Below are 12,484 nucleotides of genomic sequence, written 5' to 3'. Positions count from 1 at the left end.
AAAAAAAAAAAAAAAAAATTTTGCTCTACAAATGCCCACAAGAAGAGGGTGAAAAGAAAAGCTACAGACTTGGAGAAATATTTGGAATATCTAGACACACAAACAACTTTGAAAACTCTAAAAAGCCAAACAATCCAATCAGAAAATAGGCAACAAGCATGAGCCAATTTTTCACCAAAGAGGATATACAGATGGCAAATAATCTCATGAAAAGATGCTCAATTTCATTATGTATCAGGGAAATACAAGTTAAAACCAAAGTAAGATATCACTACACACCTATCAGAGTAACCAAAATTTTAAAAAAATTAAAAAATTTCTGATGAGGACACAGAGAAAGTAGTCCTGCAACTCTAGCAAACACTTTGGCCTGTGTACGGTAGGGCCTACTGTACAACCTAGCAATTGCCAGAGAAATGAAAACATACGTTCACACAAAACCCGCACATGAACGTTCATAGCAGCCATATTTGTAATAGCAAAAAATCGGAAACAGCCCGGTTCTCCTTCCATGGTTGAGTGGTTAAAACAACCGAGGCACATACCAGCCTAGGAATACTACTCAGCAATTTAAAAAATGAAATATTGATACACACAATAACTTGGATCAATCTTCAGGGAATTAGATTGAGTGAAAAAAAAGTAACCCCCAAAAGCTTATGTACTGTATGATTCCACTGATGTAACATTTTTGAAATGACAAACGTTTTATTAATAAAATGGAGAACGGATTGGTGACAGCCAGTGGTTAGGGATGGTAGGAGGGATTGTGTAAAGTTAAGTTTGAAAAAGGCAACAGAGGGACCCTGGAGGCGACAGAGCTGTTCTGTATCTTGATTGTGGTTGTGAATGCCTGATACACGTGTGATAAAATTTTGTACAACTAAACACACATACGCACACAAATGAATGCAAGTAAAATTGGGGAAATATGGATAAGATTGGAGGGTTGTGTTAATGTCATCTTCTGGTTATAACGCTGTTCCAGAGTTTTGCAAACAAAAGCCCACAAAAAGAGGGTATTTGTACCAATGCAGTAGTATTAGGGAGTGGGACCTTGAAAAGGTGACTAGGTTATGAGAGTGCCTTCCCTTGTGAGTGGGATTAAGGCCCTTATAAAAGAGGCTTCACCCAGGTGTTGGCTGTACAGGAACATGTTGCTAGAAACTGGAGGAAAGGCCAGCCTTGTTACAAAGTGGTAAAGAACTTGGCTGAATTATCTGTGTCTTAGTATTTCATAAAAGGAGGAAACTTGGCAGCATTTGGGAGGTGCCATCTCCGCCTGGGCTTGGAGGACATGAGCTGTAGAGGTGTGGATTCTTCCACCTAATTTCTAAGAACGCTCTGTAGAGCTTCAGAGCCACCAGAGCCCCCCCCCTACACACACACACACACACACACACACAGCCCATTGCACACTGGAGCTGTGGGACCTGGCGAGGGCCTTCTTGCTGTATCCTCACCTGGCAAAAAGACCAGGATGAGAGTTCTTCTCCTATGTCATCACTCATAAGTTCCTCCTTTTATGAATCACAGACACAGTTCAGCCAAATTCCTTGCCGCTTTGTAACAAGGATGGTCTTTCCTCTAGTTTCCACTAACATGTTCCTCATTTCCATCTGAGACTGGTCAGAATGGCCTTCCCATCCACATTTTGACTGATGTCCTGCTGCTGACCCAGTGTAGCACTATAGAACAATCTTCTCTAAGAAGGTTGAGGCTTTCTTTGTAGTCCTCTTCTCCTTCTGAGCCCTTAGCAGAATAGCCTTTGAGGGTCCCTTCGTGGCAATACAGGTTTTTTTTTCTAGCCAGCACCTCCGAATTCAGCTCTGCCTGTTACCCAGTTCCAAAGCTGCTTTCATATTTTTAGATATTTGTTATTAACAACATCCCCACTTTGGGGCACCAATTCTGTCTTAGTCTATTTGGGCTGCTATAACAAAATACTTTTGACTTGCCAATATACAAACAACAGAAATATATATTTTTTTCTTTTTTTGAGACAGAGTCTCACTTGTTGCCCAGGCCAGAATGCTGTAGTGTCAGCCTAGCTTACTGCAACCTCAAACTCCTGGGCTCAAGTAATCCTTCTGCTTTGACTTCCCAAGTAGCTGATATCACAGGTCCCCACCATAACACCCAGCTGATTTTTTCTTTTCTTTTCTTTTCTTTTTTGAGACAGAGCCTCAAGCTGTCCCCCTGGGTACAGTGCCATGACATCACAGCTCACAGCAACCTCCATCTCCTGGGCTCAAGCGAGTCTCCTGCCTCCACCTCCCAAGTAGCTGGGATTACAGGCCCCTGCCACAACGCCTGGCTATTTTTTGGTTGCAGCCATCATTGTTGTCTGGCCGGCCTGGGCTGGATTCGAACCCACCAGCTCAGGTGCAAGTGGCTGGCGCCTTAGCCGCTTGAGCCACAGGCTCCGAGCCAATTTTTTCTATTTTTAGTAGAGACAGGATTTTGCTTTTGCTCAGGCTGGTCTCACACTCTTGAGCTCAAGCAATCCATATCCCTTGGTCTCCCAGAGTGCTGGGATAATAGGCGTGAGCCACCACGCATGTTTATTTTACTTCACCTTACCTTATTTAATTGAATTGAATTTTAATTTTAGAGATAGGGTTTCACTCTGTTGCCCAGGCTGGAGAGCAGTGGCATCATCATAGCTTATTGCAGCCTCAAACTCGTTGGCTCAAGCAATCCTCTCCCCTCAGACTCCTGAGTAGTGAAGACTGTAGGCATGTACCATGACACTCAGCTATTTTTTTTATTATTATTTTCTGTAGAGACAGAGTTCTGCTCAGTTGCCCGGGCTGGCCTCCAACTCCTAGGCTCAAGCCATCCTCCTGCCTCAGCCTCCCAAAGTGTTGGGATCACAGGTATGAGCCACTCCTCCCATCCAACATTAGAATTTATAGCTCTGAAGGTTATGGGGTCCAGGATCAAGGTTCCAGGAGATTCACTGATGAGAGCTCAGTCTGCTTCTTGTATGGCACTTTCTATTGTCTTCACATGGCAGAGGGGCAAACATGTGTCCCACATGGCAGTAGGACAAAGCAGCTCCTACAGCCTCTTTTATAAAAGGGCCACTAACCCCTCATGACTTAACCACTCCCCCAAAGGCCCCACCTCTTAATCGTGTTGCACTGGGTTTTAGTTTCCAATATTACATTACATTTACAGCAGCATTTGGGGACACAGCAGTGATAAGCACACAGAAATCAAAGTCAATAGTCAATAATGTTTTAAAAGAGACAAAAGTAGACCATGCACAGTGGCTCACACCTGTAATCCTAGCACTCTGGGAGGCCGAGCTGGTGGATTGCCTGAGTGAATTTGGGGGAACGTCAACATTCAGACCACAGCACTAGGTAAGAAACTTCTGGGAAGTTCAATATCTAAGCTCTTGTTAAGAGCTTAAGAGAAGGGTGGCACCTGTGGCTCAAGAAGTAAGGGTGCCAGCCCCATATACTGGGGGTGGTGGGTTCAAGCCCATCTCCAGGCAAAACTGCCAAAAAAAAAAAAAGTTTAAGAGAAAACAGAAAAGCTTAGGGAAGGAACTGTTTAAAGCCATAATTTAAGAATGTTCCCCAGACATAAAGAGCTCACTAAGTGTCTAGCACAATGGATAAGAAGAAATCTCTCGGCTTGGTGCCCATACTCAGTGGTTAGGTTGGCTGGCCACATACACCAGGGCTGGCAGGTTCAAAACGGCCGGGGCCTGCTAAAAAAACAATGACAACTACAACCAAAAAATATCCAGGCATTATGGCAGGCGCCTGTAGTCCCAGCTACTCCGGAAGCTGAGGCAAGAGAATCACTTCATCCCAAGAGTTGGAGGTTGCTGTGAGCTGTGATGCCACAGCACTCTACCGGGGACGATATAGTGAGACTCTGTCTCAAAAACAAACAAAAAAAAGAAATCTCTACAAAGTACATCACTGTGAAGTTTTACAAAACTGGAGACAAAAAGAGGGCCCTAAAAGCTTGTAAGGAAAAAAAAAAGGCCTTCACATACATAGGATCAAGAATCAAAATGCCATTAGGCTTCTCAACAGAAACACTGACCTCCAAAATTCTAAGTGAAAATCATTTCCAAGTAGAATGCTGTACCTGTGCAAATCCATTCTGGTGCAAAGGTAGAATAAATAGTCCAGAACTCCAGAAATGTAATCCCCTGAAGTGGTCCAGAGGAGAAGGTAAACTGTAGGCTTAGGGAAAATTAGTCTACTGAAACATAGACCTAAAAGTTAAAATATTTCTGCAATGAACTTAAAAGATGTACAGTCTCTGTAAAATGTAAGGGGGAGCATTGGGCTGGGGACGTTATTAAGCAGTTTCTCAAGTCTCCAGTTTTGTGCACACCAGGGTCACCCTATTGCACTGTTCACAGACTATGATAATGATTAAACATTGTACGGGTATGGCCACTTTGCATCTGTGCAATCATGACCACTGGCTCTGCTGCCTATTGCATCACTAGGCCTGGGAGGAACTGATCGTCAGGACTGGACGTGACTTTCCACATACCCATAAACCCCTCCTCATGGAGAATGTTTTACCAGATCAGGGGCACAAACCTAGATAAAGGAAGATAGAGGATTCAGGGAAACAGGACATCCATCTTGGAAACAGATGGAGGGAACCCTTAGAAAGGTGGGCAGGGGAGATCCCAGGATGAGAGCCAGACAGATCAACCAGTCCAGAATTGAGTGAGAATGGTTCTGGAGAGATGGTGCCAAGATGCAATGGGTGGAACACTGCTGTTTGCACATACTGGAAGGAGGATTACATTTACAGCAGCATTTGGGGACACAGCAGTGATAAGCACACAGAAATCAAAGTCAATAATGTTTTAAGAGAGACAAAAGTAGACCATGCACAGTGGCTCACACCTGTAATCCTAGCACTCTGGGAGGCCGAGCTGGTGGATTGCCTGAGCTCACAGGTTCAAGACCAGCCTGAGCCAGAGCAAGACCTCATCTCTAAAAATAGCCATGCCTTGTGGGGGGCACCTGTAGTCCCAGCTACTTGGGAGGCTGAGGCATGAGAATTAATTGCTTGAGCCAAAGAATTTGAGGTTGTGAGCTATGACGCTACAGCACTTTACCAAGGGTGACAAAGTGAGACTGTCTCAAAAAGAGAGAGAGAGAGAGAGAGAGAGAGAGAGAGAGAAAGACAAAAGTAAAAAGTTATGTAAGAAAGAAAATGGAATCATATTTTTTTTTATACAGAGTCTGTGAGCTGTGGTGTCATAGCTCACAACCTCAAATTCTTTGGCTCAAGCAATTCTCTTGCCTCAGCCTCCCAAGTAGCTGGGGCTACAGGTACCTGCCACAACACCCGGTTATTTTTTAAAGACAGGGTTTTGCTCTTACTCAGGCTGGTCTTGAACACCTGAGCTCACTGAACTCCTGAGCTCAGTGCTGGGATTACAGGTGTGAGCCACCATGCCCGGCCTTTGGAATCACATTCTAACATGTGGCTTTATTGAGAACAGAGTTTACATAGTCACAAAAATATATACATTGAATATCAGCTAACTCTAAATTAAACTACTGGCACATAGAGGGAGCAGAAACCATGTGTGTAGTGTTTGTATGTGTGTGATGCAAGTGTTGAAGAAATAAACCAATGGCTAATGTCTAAAACTGAAAAAACCGTGAAGCAGTGATGTGCTTTTTGTAGGCATGAAAGATAAAGACCAAAAATACCAACTGAAATGAAACTGATTGCCTATTGTAAGTTGGAAGGGAGGAGAGGCAGGGAATTACAGAGTATTTTTTTAATAGCTTTATAGAAAAAGTTAGATTCTTAAACTATGTCCAAGCAAAACTTTAATTTTTTAAAAATAGATATTTTTCCAGAGATTCTATAGCACACAGTCTTGTGGCTTTGGGCAAGAACTCAGAATTCACTGGTCTTAGCCATCACCCAGGACCAGCTGATGCTGTGGAAATCCGGCGCTGTCCGTGGAAGAATCAAACATGGCACCACTCTGCAGTTTCTCTTAGGAGGTCTGGGTCCCAGAACGGGGATGCAGAGTCAGAGGGACTCTTCTCTCTCCTAAAGCCTAAGGCCCACTCACAAGGTTGCTGCTTGTCTTTGTGTCTTGGACTCTGCTGATTTGGAGGCCATAGGGAGGACAGTTTACCTTCGAGGGAGGACTATTTTCATGGAAATTCAATCATATTTCCATTAAGTCGAAAGCTGAGACCACCACTTACCCATTTGGTGTGTGCCCCTGGAAGAATAGGGAAAAGAGAGAATCTCGTGTAGACTAGAGTGATTGGCCCTGGCATGCAAGGACAAATCTGGTTCTTACCACCCAGTGCCAGTGTGAAGTAGCACATTTGAAACTGGGGGATCCTCTTGGATGATTTCTGTTGCCCCATACTGACAATGTTGCCCCATAAAAGACAATGAACGGAATATATTATTCAGCTATAATAGGTCACACTAACTGCAGGCTTGCTAGGAGGTAGATTCGTTTGGTAGATGGCCTCTGCCATGTTGGAACCTGATACCTTATCTCTACTTCTTAGCTCCATATGCCATCTCAGGCCCTGCGCTCATTCTCCCACTCTCATTGCATATAAAACTATTTCTCCCGGGGGGAGAGAAGCCGAAACAAAAGGCCACATGCTGTATGGTTCCATTTATATGAAATGTCCAGAATGGGTAAATCCAGAGAGACAGATTGGGGGTTGCCAGCTTGGGGGAGAAGGCATGCGGAGAAACTGCATAATGGAGATGAGGTTTCCTTTCAGGGTGATGAAAATGTTTTAGAACCAGATAGAGGTGGTGGTTACACAACATTCTGGATGCACCAAATGTCACTGAATTGTTCACTTTACAGTGGTTAAGTTTATGTGAGTTTCACTTCAAGAAAAAATTGAAAAAACACACGAAAGATAAGCAAGCCTATAAGGCAGCTGCATACAGAACTGCCAGGGCCCATCCTTCCTATACTGCAAGAAGGCAGGTTTGAGGTGCCCTTCCGGGTGAGTGCCTGTGGCCATCCAGGTGGTGGTGAAGAGCAGGAAATGTGAGTAGAGAGTGTGGAGAAGCCGGCAGCACCATCTTGACCTCAGACCAGTGGCTGAGTAAGGATGAAGCATCTTCCTGTCTTTTCTTCCTCTCTGGGTGTGTTCATCTGGGTTCTTCAAAGATACAGAACCAAAGGATAGAGAGAGAGATAAGAGGGGATTTATGGTAAGAACTGGCTCACATGATTACAGAGGACATGAAATCCCACAATCTGCTGTCTGCATGTTGGAGACCCAGCAAAGCTGGTGATGTATTTCAGCCTGAGTCTGATGGCCTGGGAACCAGTGGAGCCGATTGTGTAACTCCCAGGCCCAGGCCAAAGGCCAGAGAATCTGGAGCTTGGAAGTGTTAGCTGCAGAAGAGAGTATAGCTGAGACATCTATTCCTTTGCCTTTTTGTTCTGCCTGGGCCCTCGATAGATTGGATAGTGTCCACTCATGTTGAGTGAGGGTGGATCTTCTTTACTCAGTCTGTTTTATAAAAGTATTTTAAGTTTTTTTTGACCTTTGGTTTATGATCTTTATCAGTCTATTGATTCAAATGCTAATCTCGTCCTAAAACGCCCTCACAGACACACCCAGAAATGATGCTTTACTAGCTATCAGGGTATCCCTTAACTCAATCAAGATGACCCCTAAAATTAACCATCACCCTGGGTGAAACGTATGCATATGTTTATTTTTCCTTCCCCCTCCCATTTCATTTACCCTATTTTATAAAGGGTCTGGTTGGCAATGGTTACTTTAGACTCCATACATTTCAGAATACCAAAACAGGATCGTGTCTGAACAAGAAGAGGGGCAGCCCTCACCAGCAGATCCTGGATTTGGAGCTACATGCCACTGGGGATGAGAAATGATGGTGTACCCTTTGGGGAACAGGATGAATATAATGTTATTTGTATGAAGAAGGTTGTTAATCAAGAGCCTTTTGTGGTTCCTATTGTGTGGAAGAGGGCATGCTTTACTGTCAGGCTGTGAAGGGCTGGATCATGGTCATGTATGCTATACTTTGTAGCCACATGAGTGGACACTTTTTCCTCACTGGGTATGAAGTGCATGGTGAGCTCTACCTGCCCAAATAGAAATCATAACTCACTTTCCCAGCCTGCCTTGCAGCTACTGTATAAACATGTAATTGGCATCTGCCAATTAGAGACTAATTCTGATGAAGGGAAAGCAACTAAGCGGGTGCCATGCAGGCTCCAGTGTTCCCTGGGGGTGCCTGGCTGATTCATTTGGGGGAAGCAGCAGAAACAGAGTTTCTTATGTGTAGCCCTCAGTGTCATTAGTTTCCAGGTGGGGTGGCAGTCACACCTCCCCGGGGAGCAATGGTGCATGGTGGTTTGGGTTTGTTCCCAGCTGTGTCACTTCAGAGCTTGAGTCTCTGGTTCTCTTGGAGATTAATTAACACCTTTTCATTACATTGCTTCTGCTTAAATTAGCTAGAGGGTTCTCTCATTTGTAGCGTATTGCCCTGGCTCACCACCTACTACCACGCTCTCCTTAATGCCACTGTATGCCCAGCTCTGTGCTGAGCAGAAGGGAAGTGGTCTTGTTTAGTGCTTAGAGAATATGGCTTTGGGACAGATAGACTTGGGTTTGAATCCTGACTCCACCACTCTCTGGCTGCAAGCATCTGCCTTTGTCTTACTGGGCCTTGTTGCCTCGGGCTCTCAGCCACCTCAGAAGGTTGTGGGTTAAGGGGTAACTGTAAAGTGTTCACAGCACACTGGGAGCTGTGGTCTTAGGCCAAGCCTCCCAGGGGCCCATGGGGACAGGTTTGGCCACAGCGTTTTCCAGTGACCCTCTCTCCAGTGTGAGTGAGGCAGGGGTGAGAAGAAAAGAAGTTCCAGGTGGAGGAGGGGAGCTGCTGAGCTGCTTTTCCTTCACTGGAGGTGTGGCAGGAGGATGCAGCTGTCCTCTTCCGCACTTTTCACAGGACCCAGTGCTGTCATCTGTAGAAATGGAGGAGGTTCATGCCACCCCCAGCCCGGCAGAACCTTGGGAGATGCTGCTCTTATTTTGATCACTGACCCTCCAGAGACTTTAGGGACCAGCTCCACAGGCTGAACATCTTGCAGCCTGGTCCACCAAGACTCAGAGCCCAAGTGTAGGAAAGGAGATTGCTGCTCGCCAATCTTTCCAGACACAAGCTAGGGCCGCATTTCTATACTCCCTTGAAGCAAGGCAAGGACGTAAAACTTGCTTTGGATGATGACATGTAAATAGCAGTGATATGTCACTTCTGGATGGCAACACCAAAGAGCCAAGGTGTCATTCTCCACTCCGTCTCTTCCCAGCTCTGGTAACTTTAGAGGTCCATATTGACATGGAAGTGCCACAGAATCAAAGCAGCCTGGAATTCTGAGCCACCACAAGGAGAATGACTGTCCTGAAGCTTTACCCAGAGCCACAGATATTGAGCCATAGAGGCTGGGAGGTGGTTTGTTACTGCAACAGAACCCAGCTTAACCTGACGTATTCACTAGCCCTGGCTTTACAAAGCCACATAACTGGTAGGTTAGACCCAAGGACACCACTAAGCCCGAAGGGCTTCCCTTCCTCATCTCCTCCATGCTTTCGAGGGTAAGAAAGCACAGCTTTCTCCGCTAGGGTGGTGCTGCTCTGAGCCATGCTTCAGGGTGTGAGGTATTAGTGAGCATCTTGGTCCCAAAGGACAAAACTTGGAGAAAAGTGCATGCTCCTGAGATACCAACGATGGTGCCTGATATCCACAGCATAAGAGTAATGCCCAAGACTCTAGAGTGGGAAAACAGAAATACAGTGAGAACCAAGGGTGCGGGGAATGTGGGGTTAAAGGATGAAGAGGCATCTTAAAACCTGATGGGGAGCAGGAAAGGAAGGCTGCAGAAACAGAGAAGTCAGCGGAGCAGCCAGGCCCCCAGGGCTGCCAGTGAGGCTTATTTGTAGGGTGTCTTGAGCAAGTCCCTGTCTCCTTCAGTCAAAATGGGACTACACAGAAAGGCAATGCCAAAATCCTAAGAACCTGCACCTCCTCTCTGGTTGGTCAACAAGCCCTCCCAGCCCCTCCTTCAGTCCTGGGAGGTCTTGTCTGACCTTGTGTATTCAGAGGTAGGTGCCACAAGAGTAGGAGCCTTAATCACCACGTCCCCACGGCCTAGGATTCCATTCAGTACAAAGCAAGTGCACTGTGTACTACCTGTGCAATGAAATAATTCCCAGAGGGCTCCAGGAGAGCCACCTGCTCCCTCCTTGGAGGCTACCACCTATCTTCCATCTGAGATTTTGTCTTCCTTGTGTTAGCATCTCTGGTGTCTGGCCCCTTTGGACCCCCATGCTTGCCAGGGGAGGGATGAGACCATATTTCTTTTCACAGCATCCCCAGTGCTTAGCACATAGATGGGAGTCTGTGGCTACACACTGGTGCTCATGGGAAACCACCCCTGCACAGGCCCTGGCCTCTTGTGAGCACTGTCATCTGGGCCTGACCTGCAATAGCCCCAGGACCCCTATCTTTTTAGGTTCCTCTGTGTCTAACCCAAGACCTAGCTCCAGTTGGGAACCCTTTGCTGCCTTTGCCCCAGCTCCTGACTCCAGGTGTTCCCCAAAACCCAGCCTGCCTCTAAGGGAGGGAGATGGGTATTCCAGGGCACAGATGTCCATGGGGTCTGCATGCTGAGCCATCACATTACACACCAGCTTTGTTCTGGTCCATGTCTGGTCTTCGCAGCTAATAGTCAGGGCAGGCCAAGTGCAAAGAAGAGGCTGGGCCAAGGGACAGGAGTTGTACTGACTTTATTCCCCTTCACTCTCCTCATCCATACGCCTGCTGACCCCCCTTCCCCCACATTCATGTAGGTTGCCCATACATGACTAGACATTGAAGTTTGGGCAAGACCATTCTGCCACCACCGAGTCCCCTGTGAGGGGTACCACAGAGGCCATGGCAGCATGAACCAGGTCTGGAGGTGCCCAAAACCATGTTCATGGGGCCTGAGGCCCACCTTGTCACTCTGGCCACTCACCCTGAGACCAGCCAGCCAGGGGAGCTAGGGAGTGGGCAGGCCCAGACTCCAGGCCTGAATTATGGACAAACAGGCTGAGGCAGCTCAGCTGGACAGAAGGACCCCAACAGATCTCCCTGGAAGTGATGGTCCTGAGCCTGGGCATCCCAGCCCAGGGAAGTGGGTTAGATGCCTCAGTCCTCTCACTCCAACATCTGGGTGTGCATTAATCTTTGTTTTTCAATTAAAAAGATGTAAAAGCTGGTAAAATAAGAACCCCTATCTCTACTGGCACTGTTAAAGTGCCATTATTGCTTCTGTCCTTATGGGCTGGTCAGAAAGGTGCTCCCAACACTGGTTCAAGGGGAAGAGAGCATTTAGCACCAGGGACACAGGCTTCTGGGGAGAGGGACTCCTAGGAGAGAGGTTGGCTGAGCCCACAAGTACCCAGCCAGCTGTCTGGACCCTTTGCCTATCCTGAGGGGAAGTATATGAGAACAGGAAACCCAAGTTCTGGGTCAGGGTTTCATAGAAGCTCCCTACATCCATCTTTGACTTTTGTCAAACTATGGACTGGAAGACAAGGGACCCCAGACCCACTCAGGCTGCAGTGGAGCCAACAGGAAGGCCACCAGCTGTTATGGGAGACCCTGGTGCTAGTGACAATGGCTGGAGAACCCACAGAGGTCCCTGCGTACAGCCCACTGGGCAAGATCTTTTTGGAAAACATGAGCCAGCTCTAATGAGCTGCCAGGCACTGGGACCAGAGGTTAGAAATAGCAAGGGGGAAAGAGGAGAGACCCTGAGGACATCATGGAAGCCCAGAGATCAGGAGTACAGGGGAAGAAAAGAGCTACAGAAAAGCAGGAGCCTGGAGCCAGACAGGAAGCCTTCCTCCTGCCTTCTCTGACTTGGAAAAGCAGGGGCACCTCAGGGTATGTCTATAGGCTCTAGCTTGTACTACTCCAGCTGCAGTCCCAGACCTGACCGGGCCAGGGAAGCTGGCATTGCCCCCTCCAAGCCCAGAGAACAAACAGTGGTGCAGCCTGGATTATAAAACCTCAAATCACTCGGGCACCTTGGACCTGCCCATATCTGTATAGAATAAAGTGCTTCATTTATTGATGATTAAAATGTCCCCAGCCCCCTGCCCCAGTGCCACGGGCCTCACAGGGAAGTTAGAGGGTTTCAGTGCCCCCAACCATGCCCCTTGGGCCCAGGCCTCTTCCCACCCCGGCCATGCTGGGAAGGTGGTAGTGTGGGGGAGTAGTGGGGGTTTAAGGTGCAAAGAGTATAACAAACAAAACTGTATAAACACAAGAGGAAAGAGCTTAACTAGGAAACATGTAGCTTATGGAACCTTCTGCCCCAGATTAAAGGCAGAAATAAAGACATTAAATGACAACAAAAAAAGTTTCCTATTTAGTGCTGGCCTCATGAGGGCAA

Source organism: Otolemur garnettii, unplaced genomic scaffold, assembly GCF_000181295.1.
Source record: "Otolemur garnettii isolate 467f Iridium unplaced genomic scaffold, OtoGar3 scaffold00082, whole genome shotgun sequence".
Lineage (NCBI taxonomy): Eukaryota > Metazoa > Chordata > Mammalia > Primates > Galagidae > Otolemur > Otolemur garnettii.
This window is presented reverse-complemented; position numbering follows the sequence as displayed.